Below are 18078 nucleotides of genomic sequence, written 5' to 3' on the forward strand. Positions count from 1 at the left end.
TGTGAGGCCCAGACAAAAAGTTAATTTCCTTAATATCCGCTTGAACTCCTGCAGATGAATACAGAAAAGGACTGAGGACCCCGAAGGAAAGCAATGGGCCTGAGTGGAGAGCTCCGAGTTTATAGGAAAGTAGATAACAGTGGCCTTTCAACCCATCAAAGGTGCTCACTCCCACTGCTAACAAAAATGCAAACTAAACTCCTGTGAGATACCACGCTCACCTGTTAAACGGGGGAAAACGAAGACGTCTGCTCGTGCATTGTGAAGGCGGGAAGCCGGCTCTCCATGACTGCAGTGGGAGCACAATCTGGTATAACCTCTTCGCGGGGCTGTTTAGGGATCTCTCTCAAAATGAAAAACGCACTGACCCCTGCCCTAGCAATATTGCTTCTCAGAATGTGTCGTACATACACACTCACACGTTCGCTTAGTGACATATGTATAAGGATGTGATTAAGAGAAAAAGATGAGAAATAACTCACATATATATCAACAGAAGTACCATGCGCTCTTACTGTGAAATACTCTGCAGCTTTTAAAAGCAATGTGGTGGCACTTTCATGATGTGGGACCAACTCCCAAATATGCTGACCCTATAGCATTGTCCACAACTGGGACTTCCAAGGTTTTTTGACTGTAATCCACCATAAGAATTATATTTTACATCACAAATTGGTTCATTCATTCATTCATTCATTCTTTTGTTCATTCATGTTCTTTCAACAAATATTTAGTAACTACGACACATTCAGACACTGAATCAGGCATGAAGAGACAAAAGAGAGTAAAACAGATTAAAAAAAATCCCTGTCATCATGGAGCTCACAAACATACAAAAAACCCAAAAACTGTTTAACATGGAAACAAGCAAAACTCTGTGACAGAAGGCAAATTAGTGGTTTTCAGAGGTGAAGATGGGGACGGGACTGACTTTAGAGTGACACCATGGTACTTTCTGGGGTAGTGGAAATGTCCTATATCTTGATGGTGATGTGGTTACAGGACTGAATGTATTTGTCAAAACACATCACATTTTACACTTAAAAAGGGTGAGTTTTTATTATACGCAAATTACACCTCAATAGGCTTGATAAAAAAGAAACTCAAACAGAAGTTATGTGAAACAATACTCGATCTTTCTATATGAGATGTGCTCTCCTCTGTTCCAGTCCGTTTCATTCTTTTTCCTTACAACAAAACAAAACAAACAAACAAGCTCACATGTTTAGTGACCAAAATCAATTGATTTTACAACCTTTTCATGCATCATGATCCATAGTTTGAAAGACTCTGGTCGATATTAATGACAGTTAGTGTAAGTAAAAGGTGGTGAATATCATATATATGCATATCTATTCATAGAATGTCTGTAGAAATACATATATGGTATATGTAAATGTACACAAATGTTAACTGCAGAGGTGGGTTGGAGACAGGCTGGGAAGCAGCCGGTGGGCTAGGCTAAGGGGGTTTGAACTCGATCCCCAGGACAATGGGGAGCCACTGAAGGGAAATGAGAGTCAGCAGTCAAATTTGCCATAGAAAGTTGACTTTGGGGTCAGTATGGAGAATGGATTAAAGGTCAAGATCAAAGACACAAGGACCAGTTGGGAGGCTGATGTGCCAGTGGGTTGGCTCCCTCTACTCCCAGGCTTTGTTCCCAGAGAAGAGCGGATTCTCCACGGACCACGTGTGAGTGGATTCCCACAGGGTGAGCCAGGGCCCTGCTCAGGGCTGTGTCTGTTCCAAGCGGATTGAAGCTCCCCATTGGGATGATGTGAAAGTAAGCCAGGGGGACAGGTAAAGGCTGTGATGGTCTCAGCTTGTGTGGCCCAAAGCCTTTCCGACCTGGAAGTGTCCTCCCTGAGGAACCCATGGATCTAATCCACTCTTCCATAGCACAGATGGAGAAGTGAGGGAATGACGAGGAACAGCATGGGAGCATCAGGGGTGCTCTTTCCGTCTTCAACATGCATGCGGATCACCCGGGAATCTTGCTAGAAGGCAGATTCTGATCAGTTGGCCTGGGCTGTGGCCTGAGATTCTGCGCCCAGGGAAGCTCTGGGTCCACAGACCACACTTTGAGTCCCGAGGGTTTAGGCCACACAGCAAATACACGCAGGGATGCCGGTAGAGCCCAGGTCTGTTGGGTTGCATTCACTCTTTCATTTACTCATTCAACAAATTCATGTGTGCTTTTTTTGTTGTTTGTTTACTTAATAAACATAAAACAAAAACACTTATTATGTGCCAGGCATGGTTCTAAATGCTTTACAAACACTATCTCATTCAATCCTCACTACAACCCTATATGATAGTCAATATTATGATCCTCATGTCACCCACATCCAGTTGGTGGCCTAGTGATTGCCATGACTGCCAGGCGGGCTGTGTGCCTGAGCCCTCTCTGCGGCACCACATGGAATGTGAGGCGTTGGGTCCCCAAGCCACAGTGGAGGTATTTATTTACAGAGCTTGGGGCAGGGGGTGGGGGTGGCTTCGAAGTGATGTGTCTGGAACATCCTTCCCCTGTTGCACTTCTGCTCATGGAGCAGCCTGGCCCATCCCACGCTCCACCTGTTGGGGTGGGAGCAGAGTGGAGCAGCCTTTCTGGCGCCCGGAATGGACTGAGTTTCCCATGAGCCGTGTGGACACCCAGAAGGTAGCAGAGCTTGAGCTGTCTTATAAGTGCGAGGGAACCGAGAACCGAGAGGCTGGGGGTAGACAGCAAGGGGCCAGAGGTTAAAAGAGGTTAAGGCGAAGCAGGTTCCCCCCAAGGAGGGAGCCACGCTGGGGCGAGACCTCCCACATAGAGATGACCATGGGCGGTGTGTTCAGGGCAGGAGCTCTGGGGCAACGATCTGGGTTCTGGGGAGATGTAGGCGTACAGATGGCAACCAAGGCCACAGGGGCTGCTGAACCTATCAGGGGAGCATGTGGTGAGGACGCAGGAGGTTAGGGCTGGAACCCCGGGGACATCACTGAGAAACAGGCAGATAAAGAAGATTTATAAAGGATGGTCAGAGAGATGGGAAGAGAACGGGGAGAGTGTGTGATGGCTCTTCCACGACGACTGCAAACCGAAACCCTGATGGTGTTCTCTTCGGATGTGGACAGTTTATTTTCCACGTTTAACTGGAGGAAGAATTCCTTTGACAGTGGAGCAGTTTTCAGCCGCTCTTCCCTTGTTTTCTATTCTGATGTAAATTAAACAGTTTCCCATATGCTGTTTGGGCAAGGTTCTCTCCATAAACATGTTTACGTATATATCACACATATATTTGTAGGCACACGTATATTTAAATCAATTAAACTAATATTTATTGAGTCTTGGTTATGTGCAAAGCACACCATATCCCAGGCGAGTGGTTTGCCAGGATGTGACTGCAATATGCTAAGTGTTGAGAGCCAACAGTGAGCAGAAATCGACAGTCCCCAGGCAGGTGCGTCCCTTTAATGCAGGACCTCAGAGCCGTTTTTACCAACCTGTGCTTCAGACCTGGTGGGTGATCTCCCTGGACCAAGTCATGGACCAGAGAAACCCACCTCCTCCTGCAGAGCGAGAAATAATCAAGCTCTGGTCTTGTGTAAGCCATTGGCACCTCGATTCTGCGAAAGAGTATTCATCAGTATCCTCATTAGTCCTCATGGACATGTGGCCCTACCTGGGAAGGTAAAAGTGGTTCTTAGCAGGTAAAGATAAAAGAGCATCTTCCATTAAGCTTTATTTTGCTTTCATAAGACTGAGAAGAAGTTGGCTGGTAGAGACAAGAGCTGTCTGTCCACTGCTGTCCTGTTGCTGTCAGGGTGGGACAAGGGATGTTACGACAGCGCATCTATAGGGGGCCCACACGGCCCAGCAAGATTACGCCTAAAATATTTTTTATTTGAGGGCAGGTTAGTTTTGCTTAATTTAATTTTTAATTTTATAATATGGGGAAGTTCTAACATATGCAAAAGAAGACAGAACAGTCTCCTGAACCTGCATAAACCCACCCCAGCCTCCTGGCCATGAACTCAGGGCCAGTCTCGTCTTATTCCCGTGGCCACCCACTTCCCCGCCCTTATTATTTTAAAGCAAATGCCAGCCATCGTATTACATCATCCATAACTATTTCAGTATGTATCTCTTTAAAATAAGAACTTGTAATGAACACAACCACAAGGCCATTATCACACTTAAAAGGGATTAATAATGTTTCCTTAACATCATCCTTAACATACAGATGGTGTTCAAATTTTAATTGTTTAGTAAAGGTTGTTTTTATTGATAATTTTGTTGTTTGAATCAGATCTAGACAAGATCCACACGTCATGATGGGTTAATATGTCCTTTAAGCATCTTTTAATCGATAGATTTCCCTCTTCCTCTCTCTTTTTTTCAACCCTTGCAATTTATTTGTAGAGGAAACCGTTCTTTGTTTTGGTCCTGCAGAATTTCTCCTGTCTGGCTTTTGCGGGTTGCATGCCCATGGTATGGTTTTTTCCCTCGTATTTCCTATAAATCCTTAGTTTGATCTACAGCTGCGTCGTCCGATATAGTCGCCACTAGCCACAACTTAATTAAATTAAATAAAATTTCAGGTGCTCGGTGCCCACACGAGGCCACCGCTGCCGTACTGGACAGTTCAGATTACAGAAGATATCCATCACCGCGAAAACGTCCACTGGACATTGAAAGATCTGGAAGCTTAACCAAACTTAAATTTAATTATTTTAGGGGGAAGACGATTTCAGTGGTGGTGGTGTGAGTGCCCAGTGGAGGCACAGAGTACCTGGCTGTCTCTCTTTTATGATCTTAGAGTCTTTGATGCTAGGTCCATGAGTTCATCAGCAGAAAGATACGTCTTCGAATTAAGTGACCCCATGTTGGCCCCTCCGCCATTCCTTCTCTGGGTCTCTCCAGTTCTACGAATCAGACATCTTGGAGTCCTTTTTGACACTTCGCTCTCCCTTCGGTTTGTCCTGTCGATTTTACCTCCTAAATATCCCCGGAATCGGGCCCCTTGTCTTTGGAGCTAACACCCTACTCCAAGTCACCTTCATCTCTGAGAAGCCAAAGATTCTGCTGCTGGGTCTCGCATGGTCGCGTCCGCCTGCTCCTAGTGCATTCCCAGCCCCGCAGTCGGCAAACACCTCAATATTCCCTCTTTCCTGGATAGGGACCAGGCTCCCACGACCATGCCCTGCAGGGCCTCTTGCTTCTGAATATCTCCAAGGATTAAACCTTTTAACTGCTGCTTAGGCAGGGTTAACTCCAGCTGCTGGACCATGGGGCAGTCCCTGGAGCTCTGGGGGAGGAGGAGCTGGGCCGTGGGGGAGGGGGCACCCAAGGGACCAACGGAAGTGGCTAAATTTATCAAATGGTACTGAAGTGTTTCAGTATTTTGACAACTGACTCAGCTCTATTAGTGTATTTGGTGAACTTTTGCCTGTGGACCCCTGACCCTTTATTCTGCCATACTGGCTTTCTTCTAGTTGCTGGAACTTTCTATACTCCCTCCAATCAAAGGATACTCTGTCCCTCAACTCCTATTCATCCTTCAGGTCCCAATTCAAGATTCACTTCCTCAGGGAGGCCCTTGCTGGCCACCTCTCAGGCCGTCAGTTTCCTCTTTCATCCTCCAATGGAACTATGTTTGTTTCCTTCTCGCTTCACATCTGGTTCTACATGTGCTTCTGGTTCTGCCCAACATCGTATTCCCAGCACCTAGTGGTGGTACGTAGTAGGTGTACAACAGTCATTTTTGTTGAAGGAATAAAATGAGAATTGAATTGATAGATTGAAATTTTAATATTCGACATGTTTGCCTGGCTGGATATTTCCCCTCCTTGGCTTTGTAATTATTTGGCATTATTAATTTACAAATAATAGTTTCTCTTTGCAGACAGGCTGCGTCTGTGTCTTTTGTTATCTGGAGGATCCGGTTCATATCCATCCTACAGAGGCCATTTTCCTCATTTGTAGCTCCTGGAGCACCTGGCACTCGATGGCACCTTGTGCCAGTGCAATCAAGGGGCATACAAATTCCCAGCACGGCCTACAGCGTGGATAAGAATCACCCCAACGCGGTGAACAGCCATGCAGAGGAAGGCACACAATGCTGAGACCAGTAGAGTAAAACTGAGCTGCCTTCGCGGAGCCCTAGTCTAGTGCCTGGGGTGAGGGAGTCAAAATGAGCAGACCACCACCTCAAGGAGCTTCCTTTCTGGTGGGGAAAGACACAATCGAATCAGGCAGACAAATAAACAAATAATAATATAGATTGTGTCGAGTTTCAAGAAGAAAATAGTGTGGAACGATAGAGAGAAACTGGGAGTGATGGGGGAGCTACTGTAGAGGGTGGTCAGGGAAGGCTTCCTGGAGGAGGTGACATTTGAGCTGCGCCTCGAAGGATGAGAAGGATGAGAGGGATGAGAAGGATGAGGACCTAGCTGCAGAAGAGTCTGGAGAGGAGAATTCCAGATAAAGAAAACAGCCAAGTACAAAGGACCAGAGCTGGGAAAGAGCCAGCTGGTGACTTGGGAAAACAACCTCAGCCTCAGTTTTCATGTCTGTAAAGTGGGTGACAATGGCACCAACTGACTGTCGGGGGTATAGTTATCATTGTCAAGACTATGATTATTGTTCCGTTCAGGAGCAGCTTCAACAAAAGAGATGCTCTCAGCCAGTGAGGGAAACAGATTCATTAATCGTACATTGTCACTTTCAGTGGAAAGTAGGTTTAGGCCCAAGAACTGGTAATGACACCAGGCCCTTACAGACACACACACACACACATGCATGCAAGCACGCACACACCCACATTCATGCATGCATGCACATGCACATACACATCCTAACACAGGTACACACACACACGCACATATGCACACATGTCTATACATGGGTACATACGCACACACACACGCACACACATAGACACATGCATGCACACAAACTCACATACACAGCACCCACACAGCATTTCAGCTGTGGCTGTAGGATTTCAGCTCCCAGACTCCCCTGCAGAGAGAGTGCAGACTTTGGTATTTCAGGCTCCAAAGGGTTCAGCTCGCTTTTCCGCAGTCTGTGGGAGGAGCCGGCTGTCAGAGGCACAGAAGGAGGGAGGCGAGGCTGTGGGTGGGGACGAGCCAGTTAATTAGCATATTCTGCTCTCTGCCCTGGGGAGCCTCCTCTGAAGTTCCTGTGCACCATTCCGAGGGCAGACGAGAACAGTTTGTAGTCAAGACTGAAGACTTAAATGTGGCACGGACACCACGCCAGGGCTGGGGCAGACCATCACCTGCGGCGTGGAGAGAAACAGGTGCTTCCTGGGGGAAATAGAAGAAGCAGGGAAGAGAAAGGCCTAGAGGAAAAGCAAAGGCAAAGAAAAAGAGAAGAAAAAGAAATACAGAGACTATTCGGTCTCTTTTTAAATCATGGACTCTCTCCTTGGCCTCAAAGGTAGAGGACTTCCCCTGTGTGATGGGGGCGCCAGGACAGAGGATGGCAGGTTTTTTTAAAGTCTTCCTTGTCTCAGTTCAGAGCAACAGTATCCTTCCAGCTGCTCAGACCAAGAGTGTGCAGCCATCCTTGACTTCTTTGGTGGTCTCACATCCCACATCCAATCCATCAGGAGATCCGACTGGTTCGACCTTTGGAATACGTCCAGATCCTGGCCAGACCACCCCTCCCCATCCCCATGGCTTCACCTCACACCTGCATTAGTGAAAGGGTCTCCCGGCAGGCCTTCTGTTTCTACCCTTGTCCCTTATAATCTGGGCTCAACGTGCAGCCAAAAGGACCATGTTAAAGGTACATCAGGTGGAAGTGAGTTCACCCCCCAGCTATGGAAGCCGAAGCTTCGGGACCCCCTGCTTGCAGAGCCACTTGCAAAGTTCTGAGAGGGACCCTAGCAGCATCTTCGTATGCTCATAAACTTTTTTGTGAAACCTGCAAAAGTAAGAGCTTTAACTTGCAATTGGCTAAGACTACTGTCTCTTCCCACTCCAGTTTCCCTTCCTTGTACCTCCCCCGCTGATGGATACCGTTGGGGTGCCTGGGAGAATTTTGGGCATCTGACTCTGACGTGGGCATCCATGAGTTGGGCATGCATTTTTGTTTGGTGGGGTATATTTATGTGGTTCACAGGAATGTCCATATATAGTAAATTTATTGCTAGCCACCCCAGTGTAGGAATGGCTTTCAAGAGGACTCCTTCTGTTCATGTACCAAAACGAGATTGTATGGTGACATGAGCATGTCCTATGGTGCCTGTCCCAGAAGTATATGGGTATTAGATGGTGTACTAGTTTCCTGAGGTTGCTGTGACAAGTGGCCACAGTACTGGTGGCTTAAAAAAACAGAAATGTAGGGGCAGGCCCAGTGGCATAGTGGTTAAGTTTGCATGCTCCTCTTTGGGGGCCTGGGGTTTGCAGGTTCAAATCCTGGGCACGGACCTACTCACTGCTCATTGAGCCATGCTGTGGCAGTGTCCCACATATAAAATAGAGGAAGATGGGCACAGATGTTAGCTCAGGGGCAATCTTCCTCAAGCAAAACAAAAAACAAAAGACCAGAAATGTATGCTTATAGTTCTGGAGGCCAGAAGTCTGGAATCAGTATCACTGGGCCCAAATCAAAGTCTTGGCAGGGCTGCACTCCCTCTGGAGGGCCTAGGGGAGAATCTGTTCCTTGCTTCTTCCAGCTTCTGGTGGCTGCTGGCATTCTTTGGCTTGTGGCTGCATAACTCCAATCTCTGCCTCCGTCGTCACATTGCCTCTTCCCCTTCTGGGTATGTCTAGTGTCCCTCTGCCTCTGTCTTATGAGGACCCTTGTCATGGCATTCAGGGCTCACTCAGATAATCCAGGAATATCTCTTCATCTCAGGATTCTTTACTTAATCATAGTGTGGTTCGATGAGATGCAGAGAGACCATTGTTGGGCCTTTTATTGAAGACGATGTGTTTTTCCCTGGAAAACAGGAAGAAGTGAAGACTCATGATCAAGAACTTCTTGGCCATTTTTGGTTCCTGTACGGGGAGCCAGCTAAGATAAAAGCCAACACAGAGAGGAAGGAAGGGCCTAGAGAAGCAGAGAAAAATGGAACTAGAGTCCTCATGACATATTATAAGCTCCTGGGTCACACACAGCCTGAAACCCCTCTCTCCTACCTCTGGTTTTTTCACTTAAGAAACTCAATAACTTTCTTTTTCTTTTAAGCCAGTTTGAACTGAATGTTCTGTCGCTTAGATCAAAAACAGTTCTCTTTAATATTCTCTTTAATGAGATGACACGTAACACGTATATGTTGGTTTCTGGTATATAGAAATTCTCTTTGTGAATGACGACTGTTAATATTTAACAATTATTACTTGTTAATGTTAACTAACTCAATTTTTCTCATAAGAGAAGCACTAATAGAACTTACATAAAGCTGGGTGTGTTTGGGATATATTTATTAAAATCATAGAACCTTACCAGAACCCAACAGCCCTGGGCAGTCCTGAAACCCCACCATAAGAACTCCTTTGAGCATTTGCCCGGACTGGGTGTGGCCACCTCCTGGGATGTCAAACTTCCTGCCAGAAAAGTGGTCCATTCCATTCTGCCCTCAGATTGAGCTGCAACCTGTCTCCATCGTTTTCACCCATTGATCCTGGTTCCACTTGTTTTGGGGGGCGGGGAGCAGAATGAATCTAATTCTCTATCCTACACCATTCTTGATTCTCCAGCAGATTCACCTCTGGAAATCTTGTATATTTTCACAGGCTCTACTGTCATGTCCCTGTGCCTTCCCAGGGTTTGAGGATCACACTGACTCTAGTGGGAGCCATGGGCAGTGTGCGAGGCACATATACAAATATCTATGGAGAGAGTTACTTGTGTGCACATACATACACATGCGTGTTTATGTGCAACTGTGTGAGATTCCGGTCCTCCTCGCCTGCGTTCAGTTCCAGGAACACTGGTTTGCTTTCACACACAGCACATCTGTGCCACGCACAATTTCTAGGCGTTGGAATTGCATCTGGGGTGCTTTTCTAGTTCTCTATTTTGGCTACTTTGAATGAGACCCCAGGGCCAAGCTTTCCTGAGCAGACTCTCCGATGGATAATTACACTCGGAACACGCTGGTGTGGCATGGAGCAGACGAACTGTGCCCCGGGGAGGAGAAGTGCATGCTCATGCATGCCTGTGTGTATGCTCATGCACGCCTGTGTGTGTATCATTGGGGAGTCCTGGGCTGCAGAATTCCAGGTGTGTCTACGGATCCCTGTCTGAGATTCACGACTCCAAAGTCTCTTTGAGAAACCTCCTTCCTATTGGGGTTCTTGGATGGTTTGGGTGGGTTTTCCGTTCCTCCCGTCCCACGTGGAGTGGGGTAGGCAGCTGAGTGGGATGGTGTGCAGGGATGTGGTGGAGAGGGCAAACCATGGCGGGGAATCTGGCAGAGGGGGAGCAGAGTCAATGCTTTTCCTTGTGGGTGATCGTTTATCTAATCCCTTATTCAATGATTGCCAAATGCCTTGCGGGGTTGCAGGGGGTTCCTGGTCTTACCAGGAGCTCACGTTCCTTCCTGTCATGGAGAGTTCCACATCGATGAATCGAGCACCTTCTGTGTTGCAGGCACAGGGCTGGGAGCTGGAGATGCCACAGGAAGCAGAAGCACAAGCCCCGGCAGCAGCAGGACCCACAGCCGGATGGAGGAGGTGCACACGAATCCATTAATCGCACGTCCCGGTGACATGGTGGTTGGGGTGCTGGGGGGTTGTGAGATGTGGAGGATTCTGGGCAACTCTGGAAGGCTTCTGAGAGGTGGCAATGTCAGGCCTGAGACCCCAAAGATGCATAGGAGTTTATGAAATAAAGAGCATTTTTTTTTTTTAAAGATTGGCACCTGGGCTAACAACTGTTGCCAATCTTTTTTTTTTTTTCCTGCTTTATCTCCCCAACCTCCCCTGTACACAGTTGTATATCTTTAGTTGCAGGTCCTTCTAGTTGTGGGATGTGGGACGCCACCTCAACGTGGCCTGACAAGTGGTGCCATGTCCGCGCCCAGGATCCGAACCCTGGGCCGCCGCAGCGGAGCGTGCGAACTTAACCACTCGGCCATGGAGCAGGCCCCTAAAGAGCATTTTAAGTAGACGGAACAGCATGTGCAGAGGCTTGTGACAAGACAGTGTGATATGGGCTGCATTGTGTCCCTCCAACTCATCTGTTGGAGCCCTAACTCCCGAGGTGACTGTATTTGGAGACAAGGCCTTTAAGGAGGTAAAGTTAAGTGAGGTCATACTGGTGGGTCCTAATCCAACAGGACTCGTGTCCTTATAAGAAGAGGAAGAGACACCAGGAGTGCACGTGCACGGAGTAAAGACCATGTGGAGACGCAGGGACAAGACGGCCCTCTGCAAGCCAAGGAGAGAAGCTGCAGGAGAAACCAACCCTGCTGACACCTTGATCTTGGACGTCCAGCCTCCAGGACTGTGAGAACGTAAATTTCTGTTGTTTAAGCCCCCCTGTCTGTGGTATTTTGTTACGGCAGCCGGAGCAGACTAGTACACATTCTAATCCTTTGTTCTTTGCGTCCCTCTCACACTGGACTGCCAGCTCCACAAGAGCCGGGACCAGAGCTATCCTGTTTGTTGCTGAATCTTCACTGCCCAGAACAGTGTCTGACACCCTCACTGGTGCTTGATAACTGGTCCTGGAGTGAGTAATGCAGAGATTTACTGATAAATAGAGAATTATGAGGGTCAAGAGGGAGGAGAGATTGTCCAGTCTGGTTGGCTGGAGAAGGTTGGAGTCAGGACCAGCTACATTATTTTCGAGGCCCAGTGCAAAACGAACACACAAATCTGCTTGTTCAAAAATAATTAAGTGTGGCCGGCTCCATGGCTGAGTGGTTAAAGATCCATGTCCTCTGCTTCCGTGGCTTGGGTTCGAGGGTTTGGATCCCGGGCACGGACCTACTCCACTCAGTGGCCATGCTGTGGAGGCATCCATTTACAAAATAGAGGAAGATTGGCACAGATGTTAGCTCAGGGTGAATCTTCCTCACACACACATAAAAAGAATTTCAAGATGGAGACTGCAGAGTATTAACCCAAACCTGGGTCTTTCTGAGCTCGGGGACCTGTGTGACTGCACAGGTTTCATGTCCATGAGCCAGCCCTGGTTGGAGTGGATCCCGGAAAGCTTCATGGAGGAGGTGGCCTTTGAGCTGGATTAAATCTGGGCCTGGGGAGGGACATGCTCAGAGAAAGGAATAGAATGGTATAGGCAGGGAGGTGGACAAGGCTACCTGGGGGAAGTAGACAGATACTTTCTTTTACTGTTAGAAAAAAAAAAAGAAGAAGACTAAGCTTCATGCCTCTGAGCTCTATTTTGGGGTGGGTTTCATTAATAACAGATGAACTCCAGCCCTGGGGACATCAGAGGTAATTTTTCATTTTCACTAGGACTTGATGAGATCCAAGTACCAGGCAGAAGCTCGTCCCTGGTTGCAATGGGTTCTCTTTCATTTCTCTCCTTTGCAGCTACACAAAGGCCGGCAGCGAGGCAGGACTTGCTCCAACACAACCGCCTGGAACAGTGCCCGCTGACGTCAGCAGCCGTGCCGCCTGGCATCTGCTCTGCTGAGGTCCGGGTGCAGCGGGCTGCCTTGTGTTTGCTGCGCCACCGATGGCGAGACAGACACAGTATCGAGTGGAAGGAAAATATGAGCCGGTATCCTGCAGCGTGGAGTGTGGTCTGGGGGCTCATGTGATGGGGGACCCAGCGAGGAGGTGGCCTCTCAGAGTAAACAGTGTGTACCACCTGGATCCTCTGGGGAGCTGGCCCGGGAAGCGTTCCCTTGACACTGTCCTAGTTTCTCAGGCTGCCATAACAAGTAACCGCAGATCTGGTGGCTTATGACAATAGAAATGTATTCTCTCCTAGTTCTAGAGGTTGAAAGTCTGAAATCAAGGGGTCGGCAGGGCTGCGCTCCCTCTGAAGGCCGTAGGGAAGTATCTTTTGTCTCTTCCTGGCTTCTGATGCATTCCATCAATACTTAGTGTTCTTTGGATAATAGCTCATGGCTCCAATCTCTGCCCCCTTTGTCACATGGCGTTCTTCTCTCTGTCTCTAAATCTCCTTCTTATAAGGACGCCAGTCCTTGCATTAGGAGCCACTCTTATCCAGTATGAGTTCATCTTAAACCTGATTACGTTCACAAGGACCTTATTTCCAAATAAGGTCACATTCACAGCTACCAGGGGTTAGGGCTTGAATATACCGTTTTGAGGGACATAATTTGACCCATAACACAAGTGTCCTTTGCTTCCAAGATATTAAGCGTCATGAGTAACACCTGCACGGGGCACTGCATGCTGCATATCCGTTCTCTGGACCCTTTTCCTTGTCTCATTTGCTCAGCAGCCCTGTCAAGTAGACTAGGACGAAAGCTCATGCCCATTTTACAGTTGGGAAAATTGAGTTGCAAAACATTTTAAGTGGCAGCAAAGGACAGAGTGAAGCTGTTAATAATGTCTAAGAGAAAAGACAGGAACTGAGTGGCGGGAGGAAAGAAAGGAGGTAAAGTGGGTGACAGAAGTGGAGGAAGGAAATGGACCACACAGGCGAGGAATGCTCCTGAGAAAGGTTTGGGGATCACATCCTCGTCTGCCTGACCCAGCAGCGACAACTTAACATTTATTGAATGTTTACTGTGTGGTGGGCACTGGGCTAAGCCCTTTACCGGTATGCTTTTACTTAATCCTTACACCAACCTGGCACTGTGGGTATTACTATTATTCCCTGTTTACAGGGACACTGAGTGAGGGCCTCGGAGGCAGTGAACGGAGAAGCTGGGCCTCATACGCAGGTGGTTTAAGTTGAAAGCTCACGCTCTGTCGCTGGGCCATCCTCACTGCTGGCAGGGATGGGGGCAAAGGTTTGGGTCCATCAGTGTCCTATTAGGGACCTGCCACGCCCTATTACTGCGTTATGGGCTGGAGCTCAGACTCCCACATAAGGTGGAGGCGAGCTGACTGTTGCGGCGGTATCTGAGCCCGGCAGGAAAAGTGGGTTCTGAAAGAAGGTGCAGAACAGGGTACAAAGTAGCTGTAATGGGTAAGTCACGTGGTATAGACCAGGGATTAAGAAACTTTTCCTGTTAAGGGCCAGACAGTAAATATTTCAGGCTTTGTGGGCTAGACAGTCTTTGTTACAACTATTCCACTTATAATATGCAAATGAATGGATGTGGATGTGTTTTAATAAAACTTTATTTATCAACACTCGTATTTGAACTTCATATGATTTTTTGTGTGTCGCGAATACTATTTTTCTCCCCCCTTCTTGCATTGAAAAATGCAAAAACCATCCTTATCTGAAGGCTGTTCAAAACCAGGGGGCGGGCTGGATGTGGCTGCGGTTTGCCAGCCCCTGGTGCAGACTCAGGCTGTGCTCGTTTGCTGACACATGTGAGGGCTTGGCCTCATGCGGGGATATAGGAGAATATGGTCAGGGCACCAAACTTTCCATTTAAACGGTCACAGCGCAAAAGGGGGCCAAGTGAGTAGTGTGGTTTCTGAGGAGCCCATTTCATCTAGTGAACCCCCAAAAGTTCTAGCATTCATGACTGCACCATAAACACAAAAAGGATGAGATGCAGAGGAACCCTGAGCCAGGCGTGCAGATAAATGCCCTTCCCAGAGCTTTTGCTGTCAGCAGCATTCCAGCTCCTGAGGCGTCCATCAGCAGTGCGTGATGAAGGCAGGACCGGGCTGGTCCTTGAGCCGCGTGGGGTGCCCTCTTCACACCATTAGTGCTCAGGAGATGCCCAGGAAGTTGGTGGACGCTGCGGTGCTGGAAGCTGGTCTCATGTTCCCAGGGCCTAGAGGGAAAGGGGCTGGAGGCAGCAGCAGCTGTTGAGAAGCTCTCGAAAGGCTGCGCCCAGTGCCATTTGGGCAGATCAGAGAGGCCTGTGGCGTGGCATTGTGGGTGGATGTGTGTGGATGGTGTGGATTTCAGAGCCTCCCTCCTCTTAAAGAGGAAATGTGGGAGAGTGAACCCATCCTCTCATTTTCCAGATCCACGTGTCACCATCTTTTCTGGAGTGGCTACTGGGTCCTAGGGTGCTGTGCTCGGCCCTTTGGTGAGAGGAGGGTGAAAAAAAGCTACCTCCAGCCTTCACATTCTAGTTCTATCATTAACTAGCTGTGTGACCTTGGACAAGTTACTGGACCTCTCTGAGCCTCAGTTTCCTCATTATAAAAAGATGGACAGTGGTGGTAGAGCTGTCGGAAGGATTTAGAGGAAATGATGTATCGTGCCTTGCACATAGTGTGTCCTCCATGCACGGTGGCTAATGCAATGATTTGCCACACATCTGCCAAGCTCAGGCACAGCTTTTGTCGAAAGTCACTGAAAATCCGGCCTCAAGCGAAAAATCTTTTGCTACCAAATCTTGGAGTTAAATCTCTCCCTCCTTCTTGGCCTCCAGCCACTGGGGAAGGTTAACTTTGTAAATTCTCTTTGAGATGCAAAATCCAGCCAGCTGTCTTTGCCTTGCCCTTCCCAACCCTGTCCCTTCCTGGGGCAGACACGAGGAACTCATCAGACATTCGAAGGCGGGCACTGCACATTTTCAACAATTGAGATGCAAAGAAAAAAAAAAAAAAACGAAATTAAATCCAGCTATTAAGTTCTAATTGCGCAATTACTTCACTTTGTGGCTCCGTGCCAGGGTTGGGAGTCTCGCTGCCACAAATGGTGTTTTTGTGCAAACTCAGGCAGGCGGGGGTGAGGGAGATGGGGCTAAGGAGGTGATATCTGAGGATGGGGAAACAAAGACATTTATAAATTAAGGCATCTTGCCAACGCCCTGATGTCAACGTTCTGACTGTCAGGGCTGTGGGGTGGGCTGGGGAACCCAGGGGCTTTTCAGAGCTAAAAATCTGTGAATACACTGTAATCTGGGCTTTCTTTATGCAATTTCCACTTTAAGCAAGTCTGTCTTCTAGTGAGAGCTCCTCTCTGCAGGCCTGGGGTGGGTGCCCCTCTGTTCCCACCTGGAGTGGGGACCCTCTCTGCAAACAAGAGGTGGGGGCCCCTGATTAAGCCTGGTGTGGGGGACCCTCTATGCAAGCTGCGAGTTTCAAGGCTTTGTGGTTGGTGCTGGGGCAAGGAGCCACAGCAGTGCCCGGGCTGTGCTGACCTGCAAGGTTTCTGGAAAGCTGGGAGGGACTTGTAGGGGTCAGCCCACTGGGTAGACCCATGTTTGTGCCCGGAGAAGACGTGAGAGAAAGAGAAGCTGCTGCTTCCATCAGTGGATTCCACCGGCTGCTTCTCTGCTTTTCAATCACTCACTCACTCATTCTTTTTGAACTCACTTGCACATTTCCCTCACTCTCTAATTCTTCCACTGATATTCATGGGGTGTCTAATTTGCACAAGGCACTCTGCCTGGCATTACAGGGGAGAAAACAAAGAAGATTTAAGATGGACCTCGCCCACAAGGAGAAGGGAGACAAGACACGGGCAAGATGGTCTGGCAGTTACCGAGCACCTGCTGTCTTAGCTTGGGCTCTGTAACAAAGTATCACAGACTGGGGAGTTCAAACAACGGAAATTTATTTCTCCTAGCTCTGGAGGCTGGAAGTCCAAGATCAGGGTGCTGGCTGATTTGGTTCCAGATGAGGGCTTCCTCATCCTGGCTTGCAGATGGCTGCCTTCTTGCTGTATCCCCTCACAGTGGAGAGAGAGAGACAGATAGAGCTCTCTGGTGTCTCTTCTCATTAGGGCACTAATCCCATCACAGAGGCCCCTCCCTCATGACCTCATTTAACCCTAATCACCTCCCAAAGGCCCCACCTTCAAATACTGTCACATGGGGGTTAGGGCTTCGGTATGTGAATTTTGGGGGACGCAAACATTCAGTCCATAGCACCTACTACGTGCCAAAGCTACCCCTGGTGCTTTACATGGATGAGTGTCAAACCTCATAACATCCCTCTGAGTTATATATTACTGTCATTTCCATTTTGCAGATGAGGAAACCGGTCCTTAGGAGAGGTTAAAATGCCCCCCCCCCCGACCCCCGCCAGGTCATACAGTCAGTCCGTCTCAGAGATCTGAGACTGGAACCCAACCGAGTTTTGATACAGACCTGCGACCTTTCCATGACCTCAAGGTAGACGGTGATTTGTGTTCCAAGAGAGATGCAGCCACGCCACGAGCGCTGGAAACACAGACACTGATGAAAACATGGCTGTCCCCGCTCTCTCCCTCCTCTCCATGGGAGAGACCAAAAGAGAAATAGGGAAAAGGAATAGGATCCATCACTGATGCCACCTCTGGGAGGCTGGCGGGCTCGGTCCCCTGGCAGGGGCGCCAGCATCTTGGCTGGGCAGCTGGCGCGGCGGCAGCCGTGGGGTGTCCTGGGCTTGCACAGCTGAGCCCCTGCAATGTCACACACATGTGCCCAAATCACCTCCAGTGGGTCGCTGGAGATGAAGAATTGCTCGGGAGAGAAATTCCATATTATATGTTGCAGCCAACACAAAGCACTGGGACTCCAGCTACAAAAGAAATCAAAGGCAGGCGTAGGAAGCTCCTGCGCTGTTCAGAGGAGCCTTCCAGAGCAGAGCCGCAAGCGGGTGGGGGTGGGGTGGGGGGGTGGGGGGGTGGGGAGGGGAAGCGGGAGGGAGAGGATGAGATCGCAGCCTCCCCCGCCATCCTCTGGCCTCTCCCTACTTTTCCAGCCTTATCTGCTGCTGCTGCTTCTCCAGATGCAGCTGACGTTTGGCCACCCCATCCTCCCAGACGCTCTTTCTCTGCTTGTGTGCCTGGCCCGCTCATTCTGCAAGGGCCTGCTCAAACATCACCTCCCTTGGAAAGCCATCCTCCACCTTATCCTTCTCCAAGACAACTTAGCCCTTCCTTCCTATGACCCGCCCTACAGCACAGCGGTCAAGACCGTGGGCTGAGCCAGACCTGCTGTGACTCCCAGCTCTGCTGCCGTCTCTGTGACCTTGGACCAGGGACCTCTCCACTCCGAGCATCAGTTTCCTCACCTGTATGCTGGAGACAAGACTGAGACCTGTCTC

The 18078-nt window shown here is 48.8% G+C and overlaps 1 long non-coding RNA gene across 2 annotated transcripts; it reads left to right on the top strand.

Moving 5' to 3' along the window:
- Positions 1-7180: 7180 nt before the first annotated feature.
- On the top strand, positions 7181-14265 carry LOC139085155 (uncharacterized). Of its 2 annotated transcripts, none has more exons than XR_011543229.1 (4): positions 7181-7944; positions 10613-10695; positions 11301-11695; positions 12523-14265. It is a non-coding gene; the product is annotated as an uncharacterized lncRNA (long non-coding RNA). The 2 variants fall into 2 exon arrangements; XR_011543228.1 differs by lacking the exon at positions 7181-7944 and adding an exon at positions 10234-10330.
- Positions 14266-18078: the final 3813 nt, after the last annotated feature.

This window comes from Equus przewalskii, chromosome 8 (genome assembly GCF_037783145.1).
Source record: "Equus przewalskii isolate Varuska chromosome 8, EquPr2, whole genome shotgun sequence".
NCBI lineage: Eukaryota > Metazoa > Chordata > Mammalia > Perissodactyla > Equidae > Equus > Equus przewalskii.